The sequence below is a fragment of the Rissa tridactyla genome, chromosome 12 (genome assembly GCF_028500815.1).
Source record: "Rissa tridactyla isolate bRisTri1 chromosome 12, bRisTri1.patW.cur.20221130, whole genome shotgun sequence".
NCBI lineage: Eukaryota > Metazoa > Chordata > Aves > Charadriiformes > Laridae > Rissa > Rissa tridactyla.
In genome coordinates this window covers 4,126,125-4,145,388 of record NC_071477.1, presented here as the reverse complement: position 1 = coordinate 4,145,388, position 19,264 = coordinate 4,126,125, and the positions used below count along the sequence as shown (strand labels likewise).

Below are 19,264 nucleotides of genomic sequence, written 5' to 3'. Positions count from 1 at the left end.
CGCTTGATGGTTCCCACGTCATTTCGTCGTGGCAATAAAAATTAAAGAGCAATAAAGCTCTCTTCCCTCAATTATTGAACGACGGTCGCGTTCTGACATGGTGAAGCGCAGGCCTGGGCTGCGTTTAGCAGCTAAAGGAAGAGTAACATTGCAGAGGTAAAATGCAAAGGGAGATTTAAACCACCTGTGTTTGCTCTCTAAATCCCTTCAAACACCAATTATGATTGTCCTGATAAAAGCAGGGCAGCATTCGAACAGATGCTGGACACGGTTCCTCTAGCGTGTCTCTAGATAAGGTTACAAAGAAGGTATTGTTGTTCCAGTCGCAGCTGAAATTGAAATCTCAGCAAGTGCAGCTCGGAGGGTGAAATGTGGGCTGGCACTGGGGGGCACGGTATGGGATTTGTTTTCAAAGAATCAGGAAACGCAGAAAGAGAAGTTCCTGAAAGCAGTGACTCCACGAACAGCCTGCACCGAGGCATCTGGCGAGGGATTTCGCATTCAAACCCGGGGAGGGAGATCTCATCAGGACTTGCTAATTTTCATGAAGTCAAACACTTGGGATTCACTTGAGGCTGGCATTTTCCCGGAATAATTCAACACAAACACTGTATATTTATACATGGACACTTGACTTTTCTGTTGTTTGATGAGACCACAATTTGTCTTCCTCTCGTGGTCACTGCCGTCTTTCCTCTCCTGTGGTTTGCGCTCCTGCCCCCAGCACTACTCATCTGTTACGCTTTGCGTGTTGTTGGTTCTTCAAAGGAAAGCAAACAAAGCTGGCTTAAGCAAGCCCGCTTTGCAAGCAGATTTTATTTGGACCAGCTCCTGCATAAAACCGGAATCCAATCTCATCTCCATTGTCATGTATCTCTATTATTTTTCCTCTCATCATTGCTTTTCCATTTCTTCTTCCTATGCAGTTCTCCTTCTTCAGCAACGTTATTCAAAACCACAGAGAATTCAGACACCGCTTCTTTTATACTCGTATCTGCGGTGAGACTTTATCTCAGCTAGATCCCTATTTAACATCTGGCTTTGCCTGGGCTGACAGACGCGTTCTGTGAGCTGCAGATATTGTGAATCGAGGGTACAGAGATTTTCTTACCCTGTGAATCTAATCGACGTTCTTCTCGAATATCTCACTCAACATCTGAAGTCTCTCTCTCTTCCAACAACCTCCGGAGCTGCTTTTGGCTGAGATAAAGCAGAAGGTGCTGCTTGGATCCGCTCCCTTGCTGTGTGTCCCTCTCATGCAGTGCCTGGGGGAGGGTGTCTGGGGGGGCAGGCAGCTTGTCTGCAGATGGCCCCAACCCCCTGCACCTTTGCCTGCTGGTGTCCAGCCCGGACCACAGAAGGCTGGATGACACGTGGGACCTTTTCTTCACTGTGGACTCTGACAAAGCTGGTGTCTTCCATTTTAGCTGAAGATGTGGCCTGGGAGGATTTTAAAATTTGTTTTCTGAGAGCTGGAAGCTCAAGGAATTAAAAATCTGTGCAAATTGAACCACTGCTGACCTGTGGGATTTGGGGTTGCTGTGGTGGCTCTCTCCTGTCGATTGAAATACCCAATTGCTAATGGCCACGTCCTGATGTGCCAAGGTGGGTGCTGACTGCAGGACCAGAGACCACCTTGAGCTGAGGACCTACCCAGACTTCTCCTGTTGGGAGGCAGCAGCGTGGTGGTGATGGTGGCCCTGGTCAGGATCAAAGCGCTGATGATGGTTTCCAGCACTAACTATAGCTTCTCTTAGCTGCCAGATCAACCAGAAGACCTTTCCCCAGGGCCAGATTAGTGCCACTGCCGTGTTTCTCTGAGGAGCTGGGGACTAACAACTGAAATGGGGTGTGTGACCTGCAAGGCTGGACACTGAGCTGGGAAGAGTGTGGTGATGTCTCTCCAGAGGCATGGGGTCTTTCGAAGCACAGGTCTCAATGTCCTGCAGAGCTCAGCATCCCCACGGCAGAGGCCCTACTGCAAAACCTTGTTTTGCTCACGAGCATCCCAGCAAAACAAATTGGCTGGCCTCGTGGCTCCGTCCCTAGCCGCAAGCGATGCCCGTGTCCCTGACTGCCCACCGCCACCCCTGAGACCACCCCAGCGTGGGGGTACCCAAGAGCCCCTGCCTGACCGTGCGTGTGGTGATCCTGCATCTGCCAGCAATAAAAAGCCCTGCGTTAGCAAACCCCGGGTGTTGCAGCAGTGACGTTTTTTGGAGAAACACCCAGGGAAAGCAGAGCTGTGCGTGGCCAGCTTGATGTCTGCCCCGGGGTCAGCAGTGACCTGCTGAGCCGGTTGCCACCACTGGTGCTTGCGTGGGACGCTGTGTCAAGGAGCCGTGCGTGGCCGCTGTGCACATGCGGGCACAGATGGGCACCTGGCATGGGAAGTCCCTTTGATTCCTCAAGCGGAGGCCGGTGCGTACGGCCCTTTTTGTTACACAGCAGGTTAAAAAAGGAAGCAGCTGAGATGTATCTTAACCAGGGAGAGATCTGGAGGTGGGGGGAGAAAGAAACGCACGTTCAGTTTGAAAGATGCTTTGAAAGGGAGTAAAACTTGCTGCCGGGCTTCCCTCCGAGAGCGAGTGCAATCTCTTTCTGTCTGTCTTTCTTTCGGTGCTGAGTTATTCCTCCATGGCCAGAAGGCTGCAGGCGTTTCAATTCTCTTCTTCAAGTCCTTCTTTCAAAAAAGGGCCCAAAATGTGTTTTCTTCTAAGACGCAGCAAATGGGAAGCGCACAATGCAGCCGGCTCCGAGCCTCTCTTCTCCTGTCTCGGGGAGAAAGGAATTCACCAAGCCCTAGAGCCTGACTCACTCACTGTGTGAGCATGAATTAACCAGGAATGTTCGAGAATTATTCCTGAATAATTCATGAACCTGAATTAATCATGCATTTTCATGAATTATTCATGAATAACTCATGGAAATGCAAGGTTTATTCATGCTCCAAAAAACCCAAGGCTTTTTCTCTTCTCTTCTGCTCTCCCTCCCTGTAAGAAACAGACCTGAAACCAGCTAAGGGGGGAAAAAACGTAATATAGGTATATGGAAAAATAACAGGAATAATAATGCTGAGACAAAACAACCAGGAAAAAGAAAGCAAAAGGTCTTTTTTTTTTTTTTTCCCTTCCTTTGCAGTGGGGACGGCAGGTGGGAGCTCTCTAAGCCAGACAAAGGAGACCTGAGAAGGAACTGTGGTGAAGGGACAAGCCCAAGGCAAAGAAGTGGCCGGTCGCCTCCTCTGCTGGAGCAGGCAGCTGGGACCTGGAGAAACAGGAGACATTTTGCGAGACTCGACACCTGGAGCAGTGCTAACCAGGCAAGGACCGAGCTCTATTGCTATCAGGGTTGCGATATCTTTCTCTCTCTTTCTCTCTCTCTCTCTCTGTGTTTGTGCATCTGTGTAGTTTTGTTGCGTTCATTAAGGTAAATGAGCCACTGGTAAGTGGGGCAGGAGGGAGCAGCAGCAGCTCTGAACATCAGCGTTTTTCCTTTAAACGTTAAAGAAAGCAAAAACCCTCTAGAGAGCTTTTTGGGGCCGTTTGGAATAGGGAGCGCTTTGAAACGGTGCTGCGTTTCGGGGAGGGAGAGGTCTCAGCTCTGCATTTACCCCGGTTCCTTGCTCTGTCACCTTCCCCGGGCTCAGGGAGGGCTGGGTGCAGGGACGGGGACGTGGGGAGCCAGGCAGTTGCCACACAGTTAATTTGTATGTGGTGCTTCCTTATTAAAAATAAACCCCAGAGTGTGTCTCGGCCGAGAGAAAAGGATTGGAGCGAGGCAGGTGTGGGTCCGTGCCAGCGGGTCTGGGGAAAGTTATGGTTCTGCAGGGAGCTTTGCTGTAGCTGATGGTGGTGGAGTGGGGGAAGGAGAAAGGAGAAAGTTCTCCAGGGTGAACTGAACCTCCCAAGAGAGAGGAACCAAAACCAGGCTTGACTTTAATGGGGGTGTGGAGGCTAAACAAGAGACTGCGGTAAACTGGATTGTAGCTGCCTTTCCTGGCAGCTTGTCCCTGTTCTGCCTCTCCTCTCCTGGCCCCAGCTCTGTCCCATGGGATCTGGGCACCGTGGTCGTTCTCCACGCGTTGCCCAGCACAAGGGCTCAGCCCCAGTTCCCAAAACCCTTCTGCCATAATCCTGCTGCAGGATGGTCTGGGGGGATGCTCTGCCAGGGCCCTTAGGAGCTCTGGAAGGTGGTCTCTGCCTGGTTTTGTCCCCATCCATGTGTTGGTTGAAACCAGGCAAGAAACCCTCCCTGAGCCCAGCAGCCCTTGGCTTCTCAGCTGCCCCTGTGGCTCAGGAGGTGTCGAAAGCCACCACTAGCCTGGCTGGGGTCTGATTGCTGAGCCCTCCCATTTCTCCAGCGATTTGAGCCTGCAGCTCTCAGGGCAGAAACAGGGTATGCCAGTGGGCATACCCAGAACCCAGGAGAGGAGCTCCTTGCAGCTTTGATGCTTGGCTGCCTTAGTTGTGCAGTTCACTGTGCCTCAGTTTCCCCACGTGTGAAACAGAGGTGATTTGCTGCCTTCCTTATCAAAGCACTTTGTCATTTACTGGAGAAAATAACTGTACAGGCAAAGGAATGATCATTTCCTGGAATACACCTGGGTCTCTTCGATTCTCTTCTCTGTACTGTCTTGATATCGTACAGATACGATCCTGCGCTGAAGCAAATTGTTGTAGACCCACTGAAGTCAATTGAGCTGTGCTGGATCACGCGGGCAGAGGAACCAGCCTGTCTCTGCTCCGTGGCTTATCCGGTGTCTGCTCCACGCATCCTGCGAGAGAGCTGGTCCTGCCCGACCCCAGGTGACACGTGTCACGGCTGGAACTGCAGTTCCTCTTCAAATTAAGCCAGAGTACACCAAAGGTACATGGACCTGTGCCCAGGTCGGTCCCAGGGCAACCTCCGAGGGAAGGGGTTTAGGATGAGACAAGCACAGAAGGGTAGGAGTAGGAAAGGAGAATTAACTGGCAGGAAAGATGCAGGGACAAGTATTTTATATCTGCAGGCTGCACTGCCTCAGGTAGAGCATCATTTGCTAATCCTCCCAGCCATGGGAGAGCACAAAGCCATGCTGTGACGCTCCCCTCCTGCTCCCCCTGCACCAGGTGGGCAGCCCCGATGTCGGCCAAGCTCTACGTCCTCATCAGCTGGCCCGACGGCAGCCGGGTGATCAACATCGAGAACATCAAGGAGCCCCGCAAGCCTTTCCACCTCTACGTGGTGGGCGAGCAGGTGCTGGCCCGCTGTCCCGGCTTCAGCGGGCTCTACTGGGGCATGGTGGAAGGCATAAGCGGTGAGTGACACCCCTCTGTCTTGGGCTTTGTAACTTGGGGCTGCTCAGGAGTGACCTTTAGAGAACGGGTCTGGTGCTGAAAAGTCCTCTCTTCCTACAGAGCATAAAGATATTTTAGAGAAGAAGCTACTGGAAGACAGACAGCTCCTGGAGAAGTTAAGTGAGTAAGGTCTTTTGAAGATTGCACCTTTCTACCTCCGTTGGGATTTTGGGGTGGGAGGATGCTGAGAGCATTGTAGTCCTGGCATAAATTTCACAGCCCTACAATCAGGGTACAAAGCCCTGAGCGGGAGGTGGGAGATACACAACACTGGTACCCCGTTGCACATCTTGAGTATCCACCTTGCTTCCAGAAGAAGAACCGGCCGTCCACAACATGATGCCACCCCAGCCAAAAAAATCCAGGAAAACCTTCCCAAAATGGGCCCTGGGGAACGCATCCAGGAAATACTACGGTGACAGGACTTACCCTGCCAAGCCGCTGCTGAGGGCGGCCGAGGCCAGCCTGCCCCGTGACGCTGGCAACTCCTCCATCATCAAGGAGAGACGTGCCCTGGGCAACACGGCTGGAAGCCCGCGCTCGCTGACGGGGCCCCCCCATCCAGCCAGCGCCTTCACACCCCCATCCACGTTTGTCACCATGGCCATGCCGGGGACTTCCCAGGGTGAAGAGGACAGGGCTGGTCCAGCAACTAGAGGTAAGAGTGGCTGTAAATTTGGACATTGGCTTTTAGCTTTCTCCTGCCTCATCCTGAATGGCAGGTTGGGATGGGGACCTTCGAAGCTGTCAGGAGACCTCTGCTTTGCTCCAGGGCTGTGTGCGCTTTCTCTCAGGGCTACAAAGGTTAGAGATGAAATTTTCTGTTCCTTTCCACCTGGGAGATCTCCAGGAGGGCTGTCTAAAGGGAGGAGCCTGAGTGATAGCATGTGGTGTCTGCTCTACCAGGCACCAACTCTTTTTCCTGGGCTAGCAGTTCTTTCCTCACAAGCCAAAACCCAATCCAGCCTGCCTGAATAACTGAAATACCCCAAAGCCTTGTGTCTCAGCCAAACCTTCTCATATTTGCCTATTCCCCTGCTTTTCCAGCCACTACTACGTACATTAAATGCACTTATGAAAATACACTAGTGTGGCATCTACCTGATGATTAACGGCAGCGTCCAGAGACACATTGGCTCCGCTTGCCTTGCCCACTGTGTCTTTTTGTGATGGGAACAGAAGGATCCCCCGAGATACCACCTTTTCTAATAGCAAAATCCCTACCGTTCAATCCTGGAAAGCACGCCTGGATCATCCTGTTTGTGCAAAGCGAGTAACGTGTTGCCATGCAATCTAGCAGAGGTGCTGAGATAATCTGTTCTGGAGACAAAGGCATTCAGGACCTTTTCGACAGCTGGTTTGTTCAGCTTGTCTCCCATCCCTGCCTGTAGATTATGTTGCCCTGGCGATGAAGAGGAAGTCAGATGGCATCTTGTCCCAATGCCAGCAACGCATCTGTCTGAACAGGTAACACTTGGGAGAACAATGCGGATGCGGAATGTTTCACACCATATACATTCGTTTCATAGCGTGGGGTGTGTCCGCTCCATTTCCATGCCCTGGTGGTGCTCACTTCCAATAGATGTTAATGTAGACTTAAACCCAAAGTGCAAAAGCTAATGGGACTTTGCGTGGGTACATACTGAAGAGGAATTAAGTCCCTTGTGCTCTGGACCCCTGATCCCTTGGTGGGTCAAATGGGAGGTTTCCCATATCTGTGTGTCAGGGCTTGCTCTGCGTGGAAAGGGGGGTGCACAGGAGGTTGTCCACATGAAGAACCATTGGTATTTCCTCTCAATCCACTTTATTCCTGCTGTAAATGAAAACGGAATTGACTTTGAATTCCAACCTTTGAATTAAAGATAATTCTCATCAGGAATGTATATGAATGTGAAGATGAACATGAAGTTTCTTGTGGCAGGCCTTTTTAGCTTGCTTGTTTCTTGCAGCTGTGAAGAGCGAAAGCTTGATGCTTTGCAAGAGACGGACGAATTTGAGAGAGTTCAGAAAAATTTTGGTCCTGGTGAAATGGAAAGGTAATTAGCAGAAGGCGGCACTTGTTCTTAACTGTATTTTCCTCCTCAGCACAAGAAAGAGCAGTGAGACCTCAGCTGGGTGAAAAAATGGTGCAATTTTAGAATGAAGAGCTGCTGAATGTCTATATAACCAGAGCCAGGTGTTTCTTTCTGATTGTAGGGCTTGGAGTTAGACATGCAAGAAGGCTCTAAAACACTGCAGAAACCATAAAGGTCTTGCCTATAACAATCAAAATGACGTCTGTCATGTCTGAACATGGTTGTGTGTTGCTTGCTTTATTGACTGTTACTTTGATGACAAGTGTCCAGTGACGAAGCAGCTGCTAGGGACAGTTTTACTGCAAAGAAATAGGTGCCAAAAAATCGTGTTAGAGTACTTGCATTGTCAGTTTCTCCATGTCTGTTGTTTCATACCACAAACACATGCCTCCTGGGATTCACAAGACTTTCTTTAAAACGGAAAAGAAAATTGAACCTCAAAGACCCCATGCGTGCATGACAAGGGGGGTTTGAGGGTTAATCTCTGAACATTTCTGGGCTACTGAAAAGTCCAAACTACGTCATTCCTCTCTCCTGCCTTGCTCCTCACCCAGACGTAGCTGGATGGGATGACACTCTAGCAGAGAAGTTGTCCTGTCCCTGCTCGCAGGAGGCCTGTGATCACTGCTTGGGTGGAGGTGCTACGTCCTTTAGCAATAATGGTGAGGCCAAGGTGTCTTCTTGCCTCTACACATGTTGTACTCTGCGTTTAATTTTTCAGGGCAGAGAAGATAGAGCAGCTGGAGAGGATGGTGTTGGACCTCCAACAGGATGTCCTCTCTCTGAAGAAGAAGGTGCAGAGGCTGGAATCCCTGTCCTTCCAGGAGGAGCTCCACCGACAGCCCTGCGAGGTGGTGGAGCTCTTCAACGGCTACACCAAAGAACAGCTCAAAGAGACCATCCGGTTTGACCAGAAAATCAGCACTGCCTGCAAGACATTGCTCTACAAGCTCTTCACATCTGACTACATCCAGAGCCACTCCATCACGGGGCGGAGGGGCAATACTTTCCGAGAGGCGAAGCCCATGATGGATGAACGTTGCATCAAAATCATTAGGGTGCTGTTGAAACAGAAGTTTGGAGATCACCTCAGTGACACAGTGATCACGGAGAAGATACAAAATGTGCAGAAAGCCCTGAGGCAGAAGTTTAAGACAGAATGTCTCTGATGCGTTATGGACTTTGGTGTCTCTTTCTACCGCGCTCATCGGTGTACCTCAGCAGCCCTTCCAAAAAAGACGAGTCCGATCTGCTGCTGTTCAGCTGTTTTCCCCCCAAGGAGCCAACCCAAGCGAACCACACGCTAAACAACACAAACCTTTCCCTGCCAAACCTCTGCCTGCATTAATCGAGCGGGAAGTTTGCCCAGCTTGACTAGGCTTTTGCACATCTGCTAGCACTTTACAAGTTCCTTTCCATCCAGTCTCGGTGCAAACCTCACTGCAGGGTGCATGTAATGATCTCCAGGCCTTTTTGATGGACATGCTCAAAAGCTTGAAGGTTCCCTTTGCTTCCAGGTATGGGTCAGTGAGTCAGCTTTGTCCCACCTTGCAGTGGGTTAGGGATAAAGATTGGTTCTGGGGCAGGGAGCGTAACTTCGAAAAAAGTGGGGGCTCCAGCTGCAGATGGACTTTGGTGTCACCCAACACGACGTCTCTCTACACGCCTGTGGCTGCCCCCTGCAGCCTGTGGGACAATGTTTGTTCTCTTTGCTCCCAGCGACCGTCCTTTCAAAACCGGATTATTTCCATGGAGAAATCCTGTACATTTTTATGACATAGGAGTGGGGGATGGCGGGCAAAATATGGCCCACTGTAGTTACACCTTTCCTTCAAAGATCAGACATATTATGGACACAATCACTATAATTTAAATACAGTATTAATGTCCTAGTTAAGAAATTCCAGGTACAACCAGGGATTTTGCTGTGTGAGAGGCTATAGAGAAGGGCTAGAAAGACATGTCTTTTCCTAAGTAGTTCAGAGCTGGAGTTTGGGTGGATTAAAAGCGTTTTTAACACTAAAAGAATAAGATGCTGACACCAGTCGGCCTAACAGAAGTGCTGCAGAATACCAAACATTCCCTTTCAAAGAGGCTTCTCAGACAAGAAATTGGTTTTCTAAGTTAAATTTTTAAATTATTCAGGAACGGAACTGTCAGTTGTTTTGCGTTAATCAAAACATTTGGTTTAATTTATATGTTTTGTTCTGTTTTCAAGTATTTAATTTCTTCACGGCTACATGAAAAATAATAATGCGAAATAAATGTATTGAAAAACAAGGAGCTGTTTTGAAAGAAAAAAAAAAAAGGAAATGTGTTATTTTCAGAATTTTCCTCCCCCCTCTGCCATTTTTCTAGCTGAAAAACAAAATCATTAAAGTAGGGTTAATGCTATGAAGCATTTTGATTTTGGTGGGAGATACGCTGGCCAACATTTTTGGCACTATTTTCATCGGATGTGTTTAACAGTCATGCTAAATTGCTGCAGCCAATAACTAAAGATATTCCTTCTGTTTTCCCAGTGCAAATGCTTTTCCTAACGCTCTATTATGCAAACATGCCAGCGATGATTTCTCGTTTGTATGGACCTTGACTTGAGCAGCAGCTGGAGCGGGTCTGCAGGGATCACTGAGAGCCAGGCATGCAGCCAGTCCTCGAAAATATGCTCCAACTGAGCAGAACTGCCCCAGATGCAGAAACACCCCTTAAAATACAGCTGCTTGCCAGAAACGCGTCACCTTCCCGCTGCGGGCAAGACCTTGGGTTGGTATCGCTGCTCAGGGAAACACCCCAGGAGATGCTTTTAATGATGACTTCTCAAAGAGATGATTGAAGAGGCGCAAATAGCCTTATTCTGCAGGGCCTTGCTTTGACATCAGCCCTTGGGGCTTTCACACACCTTCCCTGCAGATTCTGCTTCTCGTTTCCCCAGCGACATCGCAGCCAGGAGGGGAGGAGAGGATGGGTTCCTCAGACCCACCCCAGTGAGGGACCACCATCACCTCCTGCGTGACCAGGGCTCAGTCCAAGCCATTTCCCTGGGCGCTTATTTTCGCCTTAATCTTCCCTCCCGGTGCTTCATCAGATCCCTCGCCAAGCTGCAGCCCCGAAAGCCAGCTCACAAATGTTATTTATTAAAATATGTGCTGCTGCTGTCCTCCCCCGCTGAGCCCCCTCCGATGAGCTGCAGATCATTACTGCAAAAGGAGGGAGAAAAAAGACAGAGGGGACGGACATGCTGCGGGGAGCGACGCGTCCTGAAACCAGTTGTCTCTAATCAACTCCTCTGGAAGCCGATGAGCCGGGTGACCTTGCTGCTCTGAAAAGCCCTTTGGTGGCTCCCTCGGAGGTAAACTTCACAGCCTAACACGCTTGCCCATACTCAGGGAGCATTCCCGGGAAGCGGGGTCAGTGGCGTGGGCTGGTGGGTGCTCCCCGGCTCCGTGCACAGCACAGCCATGGCACTAACGAGGCGATGCTCAAACGGGCCATTCTCGGCAATGAAAGTTGTCCTTAGCTACTCTCAAAGGCTTTGATACAGCGGAGAGGGCTGAAGAAAGGCAACGCGGGCGGCTTTTCGTTAAACTTCGTTTTTAAGGTATTTGTGAACCGGAGGCAGCGTTTCGAGGCTAATTGGGAGCACTCACAGACGCCGACGATCAAACGTTGCTGTGAGGATGCTGATGCTCTCGCCTCCCTGAACTCCAGCTCCGGCTAATCAGCCTCAAGAGGGAAGATCACACAGCGCTGAGATGCGGCATCCCTTCGGGGATGAAGGGGTCAGGGAAGATCGAGGAGGAGGAGGAGGGTTTGTGCCAGAATGACTTCACTTGGCGATGTTCAAAGCTTCTGTCTCTCTCAAAGTGATGAAGGGCAGCTCCACTGAATTGTGTTAACCTCCCTCTTTAAAAGAATTACTGGGAGAAGCCGGACAGGTCTTTCTGTGGAGATGAATCGCTCAGCTGAATCTGCAGCATCTTATTAAAAACAATGCTCCTGTTCAGCTTCTGGGCCCTCTGGGTGCAGGAGGACATGAGCAGTGAAAACTAGGGTCAAAACTCAGGGTGGTCTCCAAGGAAATTCAAAAAGGTTCAAAAGCAAGCAGAAATGGGACTTGTCAACTTTTGCAAATGTAAGACAGGCCAGAAACATCCAGTCCTCCCTCCTTTCAGCAGGAACCACAGCAGCGATGCCGTCCTCAGTGGTTTGCCTGATTGAAGCATGGACCTTACAGGGTTCTGAGGGTCCTTGGTCCCCCAGCGCCCCAAAACGCTGCAATGGGTCGCTGCCACCCACCGCAGGGTTACACCTCCTTTCCATGGGAACCGGCTGAAAGCGCTGCGTGGCTCGCGGGCAGCAGTGCTGCCAGCAAAAGACAGGTTTTCAGGGAAAAACGGGAGCCTTCCCAGCCTGCTGCGTTATCAACTTTTACGCTTCAGCTGGGCCACGGCACGAGGCTTCTGCAATTGCCGGTTGCAGAGGTGCTGCTGGCGGGATGGCTGACTTCACGCGGGGGGAGAAAACAGCCAAAACAAGAGGGAAATTCTCTGGTGTTTAACCCTATTTATTTCAATTTTACCTCCTTGACTCTGCCAGGGAGATTCCAGCATCCAGCACAAGGACATTTTAATTTGCCCATTTTTTTCTTGGCTGATAAGAAACACACACCTCTGGATGTCTGCACCATGTGCATCCCCTGGAAACTGTGATGTTAGTTTAATGACAACACGCAAATGTGCGCACGATTAAAGGAATAATGTTAAAATGTAACTAAATCCCTTCTTGGGTTTTAATCAAGGTTTACAAAGCCTGGCTGGCTTTACGTGGGTCCCAGGCAGCCGCTGCAGAGGCCGCCCCGTGCTCCGAGCTTGCTTGATGCGCTTGGAAAAGTCTTCTGAGGCAGAATTAGTGGCTCAGTGGGTGGTGGAAGTGTCTTGCGCTCTTCATCTGGTTTGAGATCCTCCATCTCCCAGCTGGAGGAATGGGGATGCAACCTATAGATGTATCAGCTGGGGTGGTAATGAAATATTTAAAGGACAAGCCTTGGTCTGTATGAGCTTGAAGCTGTGCGCCAGCTCCTACTGGCATCCAACACGCAAATACTCAGTGTCATGAGAAGACATTTTGTTGTTGTTGTTCTGGTAAGCCTTTATCTTATTTAACTTCAAAAAACCAGTGAAACAGAGAAAATGCGCAGAGAGATGTGGCCCCAGGGCTATGTGGTGTGTATTGTATTTGCACTTCCAGAATATTTTTTGACAAAAGTAATTTTTTTTAAAATAATTTTACATTTTTCTTGAAAGCATATCTGCATAATTTTTTTTTTGAGAGTGCATACACATACCTGGTAGGTGTGCAAATATATCAGATTTTATAACTTTAAGCAATCTTTCACGTCTCTGCTTCAGACGCATATTCATCACACATAATTTTTTACCAGTATTTCTCTGTCTGCAGTACATGAATTACATTATTCCGACTCGTATCTCTCTGTATCTCCTCCACCTATTCAAAGTCAAATGGAACGGGGGAGATCGTTATTAAATCACAGAAAGCATAGACATAAAATTAACCAGAGCACCAGTTCTCTGTGTGCCGAATACACCGAGGAAATAAAAGGGACCTTCCACTTCTAATAAGATCTGGATATGAATTGCCTTGTAGGAGTTTAAATGAATTATATTCAGGGGCCGAAAAGAGAGAGCTTTGGGATGACTGCTCTCGTTGTCTTGATGTGCAGCACATTGAAACGTGCCACGAAAGCTTCAGAACCAGGTGTGATGTTCTGCTCAGAAAGTGAGCTTCGGGACTTGCTGAAACACTTGGGTCACAGGTCCATGTGGGACGCAGCCCCTCTCAGTGAAATATTAATCCCATTGAGGTTGCTAGAGCTCTTCCCGCTTCCTCTTGAAGGCTCAAGCCTTCGCTTCGGTTCTTGGCCAAGTCCCTTGATGGTAGAGGAAGGACCCTGCAGAGGAGAGGTGGCTTCTCATCCCCATGCTTGCCCTACTGCAATCCTCCCAGGATTCCAGAAAGGATTTGGGGTATGGACGTGGTTTCTCAGCTGCTTTGTCTTGGCGCTGGAAGATGAAAGCTGGTGAGGAACATGGCCCAGTTCATCTTCCTTGTAAAGCCCCAGCATCCTCTTGTCAACAGTATGTCCCAGGACATCTCACTTCTCGTGAGAGGCAGTTTGGAGACATGCTTTATTTTAATCCTACGTTTTATTGTGTGGGTTTTTGTGTTTGGCACAGGGAGATAGCTGAAGCGAAAGGGACTGTGTGCCTCACTCAATAACGGAGAAATTAGCACCGCACAAAACCTAGGCCTGCGTGGTGCTTATTGATTGTTTCTCTTAAATATAAGCAGTGTAGCCCAGAGTGTCAGGTATCCGAGGGAAAAAGAGACTGCAGAATTGATGTACTCCTGGTAATGAATAATCGTTAAACTCCAAAGCAGTTTATTATTACCATTAATTCTAGTTGCACCGTGCCCAGAGACATGGAAGGTGGAGATAGATGAGTTCGTGACCTATATATTACAGGCTAGATTTTATCCTGGTAATATGAGAAAATCGATCATTTCCTAAGTGAGAAGACTGATAAAATCACTGACTTCCGAGGAGCAACATCATTGCTGTTACATGTTCAACAAGCTCAGAGGAATGGTGCTGGAGAAGGGTCGGATCCCTCTGCTGTGTATCTTAAATTCAATTTGCCCTCGCTTTCCAGGAGGAAGGAGGGAAGGAGTTAACACAGGCAGGATTCCCCCCTAACCGGCTCCTGCCCGGGTTGGACATCTCCCCGTCCCATTTGTTGTTCCCCTGTGGTTTTTCATCCTTTGAAGTCAGAAGAAATTGCCAAAAGTGAAGGAGAGCCATAGAAAGACTCCTCCACCCCACAGGTGGGCCAACAGTCAGAGGTTTAATGTCATTCCTTTAAAGTGGTTTGGACCAAGAGTAAAATACTGCCGTGATGTGGGAACCACACACTTCTTCACACTCCCAAAATTAGTCGAACGTGTTCCTTTGTAACTCACCTTGTTACGGAAATGCCCTGAGCAAGAGGGCTCGTTCCTGTCCCGGAAGATAAAAAGCAAAACTAGCTATAAAACACCCACAAAAAACATTTGCAGGAATTTGCCCAGCGCAAAAGGGAGGTGTGGAAACGTCTCTTTTTTGGGGGGTCTTTGTGTAGTGTATTTCTTAATTCTCTCTTGAGCTGAATCATGAAGAAGTTGGGTTTGCTTTCTACAGAAGTACTGCCTTTCCGTTTGGAGTTGTTTCTGTATTTCTTGGCTTAGTGTGGAAGAAATGAATATCAATGTACTCATGACCCTTCCAACGAGACCATTAGAGCGAAAAGTGAAATCAGCCAGCTGAATGGGTTGTTTTGGCAGAGGAATTTTACAGCTTATTGTAGACTTGCTGTTAATTCAGCTAGCTCCTATTTATATAATACACGCTGCTGGTTTAGCGTATACTCTGAAGAGTGGGCTGGGAACAGGTATTTTCAGGAGGGAAAGCCATTTCTGAGAGAATGGGGGCAGACCTGCATTCTGGTGAATGATTTGAGAGCTGAGACTGTCTGTCCTGTGTTTTTTCTGCAATTTTCTGCAGGCCAGGACTCCCTCTCTTGTGCTTGCACAGCCTCGAGGGCGGCATTTACCAGGTCACTCGAGAGGCAGCAAGTCAAAGCGGGCTCAGGTGGGCATTTCCAAAGCACTGAAACAGGGTCACCTGCAAAGCTCACTTACCTTGTCCGTATTGTTTCATATGTTTTCAAGTACTTTTGGAAACCCTGTGGTTTGGAGAGCCAAGTCCTTGCTGCTAATACAAGAAAACGATCATTTGCAGATTCTGATGTTGAGATTCACCCGCTTTTACCAGGAACTTGCAGCGGGCTCAGATCTGGCCCCATGTTCATTAAGTGAATGTAGAGAGTAAGGAGGGATGGAGAAGAAACGATCAATAGTGGAAAACCTTGTTTGCAGACAGCTCCGGGGGTGAAGGTTTATTTCCACACTCTTTGCAGACGAAGGCTGATGTTCAGAAGTGCTCAGGAGTAACGCGGAGCTGCCTCTGACCTCAGCACCTACCGGTGAACTGTATTTTGCAGCTTCTGGGTGCTCCAGCTCCCCTGGGGTCTGAGGCAAAGTTGGGCAAAGTCAATGGCAGCAACGTTAAATACCTTCTGCTGGTAGAGTTTAACTGGGTGTCATCCCTGGACCAAAAGAGCAATTCAAAGTCATATCTACACGCTGTTCTCTCGGAAAAATAACCCACTAACCCTGCCTGCCCCTGCAAAACCGAGTCATAAATCTGGAGTAATCTTTGATGACAAATGGCCTGGAAAGTGGGAAAGGAGGAAGCTCATGTTCTCTTGTGAGAAGAAAGATAAGTTAATTCTCGATTAGGAAAGACAGCAAATGGAGGCGCTTCCAGCTGCACGGACATTATCCTGACATTGCCTGTTAAAGTTAAATGCCTAATAATGACAGTTACCGTGAATTAGCTACAGAATCTGTTTTATTGTGTTTCATGGTTCCTAGGGCCGACATGCCAGAAATTTTTAAAGAGAATAAAACCGTAGAACAGGAGGCCTCCACACAGGCTCATTTCTAGTTTGTAATGCCTGGTTATTAAGAGCATCACACAGACAAAAAAAATCACACATGATACCCATATGGTTCAAATTCATCTTCAGCATGCTCTGTCTTAATGAATAACTGCACGGAGAAGTGGATGGGTCCCCAGATGACAGATAGAAACATACCTGAGCGCAGGAATTGTTTTTTCATTTATAGGCTGAAAACTGGGATGATGTTTTTTGGTAAGCCACTGAACTGTCGGCTCTTCCCATCTATTTCACAGGATGCCAATGCAAGGTCTGATTTTCATTGCTGAAGTCAGTGTGAGTTTTGCTCACTACCTCCAACCATCGGAAGTCCAGATCGAAGGAAAAAAATAGTTATCAGAACTCAGCAGGATTCAATTTTCAGTCCCCGGATTTCAATTTGCCAACAACAATCCATAGGAAAAATGCAAATATGATTTTTCCCGCAGACAGAAATGAGAGAGGGTGCTGAGAGCTCTCGTGTTATTTGATCGCTTTAAAGCCTTGCCTGCAGAAAGCGAGTTGGTGAAATTCTGCTTGAAATGTGCTGGCTGCGTTTACAGGCAAGGAGATGAGATGAGTAAACGTTCCTCAGCTTGGAATAGCCTCCCCCAGACCTTCATGGTTATCCACTTAAACGCAAGGGCGAGATGGTTTTTTTCTGGCTCGTCTGTGAATTCACCCTGTGTACTTGTTTAGCGATCCACTTCACCGCGGAAAAAAGAATCAAAGAGGTTTCAGCTCTTTCCCCCACCCCAGCCTTTTCTGTCTTGTAATGTTAATGAGTGATAATGCTTCATGATTTTTTTCACAGGCTATTGCTGCTGAAAATTGCTTTGGTGCATTGGGACTCTTATTAACTGGGTATATCAAGAGCTTTCCGCAAAGCAGAGGAATAAAGACCAAGGAAGTGTTGTGGCTAGAAATCCTATAATGGTCTGACCTTTATCTTGTCTCAGAATCAGCTTTTAAAGAGTGGGTCCCATCGCCCCTTGCCAGGCACGCGAGGGATGAGCTGCACAGCTCCCTCCCTTCCCCAGAGCACCGTAACTCACGCCTCCAAAAGGCAACACTTTCCACCCAAATTGAGGAGTCGTTAGGAACTGGCAGCTTTTGCTTGTGGTGATTAACAAAGCTTAGGTCTATAAAATAAAAGGCTGGTGACTGTATTACCCGGGGTGCAATTAGTTGTGCAGAGAGGCTGGGGCAGCTCCGCGGCTCCATCCCTGCAACCTCCTCGCTGCCGCTGCGAGCGTGTCGGGCTCTGGGCAGGGATCTCTGGGACTCGGGTAACCGATATTTCTTTTGAAGTGGTGCTAGTCTGAGGCATTAGTGCAGCCAGGAGAAACGGGAAGGACTCTCTGAGGTACCAAATCGTTTGTCTGGGATGAGTCTGCGACAGAGCAAACCCCAGCCTCTCCTCCGGGCTCCAGGAAAGAAGATGGTTTGTACACGGCGGCGTTATCCCCAGCACGTGCATCACCGTGGCAGGGAGCCAACGGCCGGACTCCATGCAGGGAGATGAGGGAAGATGCTTTCTGCAATCCTCTTGCCCTCAATACAGAACCATCAAGTCCTTCACGCACCCCTCCTCGCCCCCACAGCATCAGCACGTGCGTATATACACGCAGACACCGGGATTTCCTTCCCAGAACCTTTGGCTTCTTTCACTGACTTCAAGTCCCCAGCTTTTGTAGTCCCATGGGGGACTTGAGATAGGAGTGGCTCCACAAGTGACACTCTATGGCCAGATTCAAACCCATCGGGGCAACCGGTGTCCCGTAAGCGCTATGGAAGCGGTGAGAAACAGAGACGGCGTCGCTGAGCGCTGACTTTTTTTTGGCTTCCCATTTTGGTACTGAGAAAACGCTTTTGGCCTCTTCTGTCCCTCTGTGTTTCCCGAGGGGACTGGACGCAGGTGTGTCACAGCACACAAAACGAGAGCTGTCTAATACGTGGGTGAGGTGTAATACCTTCACTGTCCATGTCCATTTGGAAGGACACTTTAAAGCAGCTTTATCCCAAGCTTGCAGAGGCACTGCCAAGGGATTTCTAGCCCCACAGTGTACCATCTCGGAAGAGACGGCATCTCTGGATGTTAAACAGCCTTCAAGGGAACAGGAGCAGCTGCAAGATGTTTTTGTAGACCAAAGGTGCAGTTCTGTCAGCACTAAATCTAAAAAGTCAACAAGCAGATTGAACAGTATGGTTTAGCTCTTAGAGCTGCCACTGAAATTGGCTACGAGAGACCATAATTGAAAGGAAAGACGATATTTCTAAATCTCACAAGGTTTGGAGGCTGTGTACGAACGCAGACTGGGTGATGGTGTGCATACCTTGGTGTGTGCGTGTCTGTCCTGCGATGAACCACTTGACCTTTCTTGTAAGCATCCACGGATCATTTTATGCAAGCGATTAGCACTTGCTTGCATCAAAATGTAAAACGAGCTTATTAATTATTTATTACATTGACAGCCTTTTACTTTGCCCCCTTGTCTGTGTGGAGAAGGTTGAGTATGTGTCTGGTTTGGGGTTTTAGTTACTATTTTTTTATTATCTCATGCAACATCCTGCAGGTGACCAGCATTTACATCCCGTACTTGGAAAAACGGTGATCTGAAGTATCTGTCCTCCACCATCTTCTACCGGATTTGGAGTCTGGCCTTGGTCAGAACCATCTAAGGTTCAGTTCAGCCTCTGAATGTTGAAATACTCTCCCCAGGGTTTGGGGGTTTCTGTGGAACACCCCAGCCCTGCTGTGCAGTCTGTGTTTAACGAAGTGGATTCCAGCGCTTCCTGCCCGTGGTGGTTTTGGGTGGCACATAGCCCTGCACACTGCCGTAGCGTGTGTCCAGGGGGATGGATTTCTAGGTGAGAAAGCACAGCTAGGAACCAAAAAGACAGAGCTGGAACCAGACCCCAGTGGCTAATTGAGCTGCTGGCTGCCAGCTGGACGGGAGATCAATGGCGAGATACACCACAATAACTCTATGAAGAATGGAGACACGTGTTGCACGTGCAAATATGATTGGAAACGCCACCGCGAACTCATTCTTCAGGAAAAGGGCAGGGCAACAGCGAGCGCTCTCCCTTTTCATCTACCCGGAATAGAATAGATTTTGCTCAAGGTGCCAACCTTTATTTCTCAGAAACAATTTTACTTCTTTCTTCCCTGGACATAAATGCATCTGTTTTCTTTTGTTATTCAGAAAAAAATGAGGAAACAAACCCTCAC

At 48.7% G+C, this 19,264-nt stretch overlaps 1 long non-coding RNA gene across 1 annotated transcript; it reads left to right on the top strand.

The window, feature by feature from the left end:
- Window positions 1–5,147: 5,147 nt before the first annotated feature.
- Window positions 5,148–5,727, top strand: LOC128916411 (uncharacterized). The gene is made up of 3 exons (XR_008468957.1): window positions 5,148–5,299; window positions 5,400–5,459; window positions 5,653–5,727. It is a non-coding gene; the product is annotated as an uncharacterized LOC128916411 (long non-coding RNA).
- The last annotated feature ends 13,537 nt before the right edge of the window (window positions 5,728–19,264 follow it).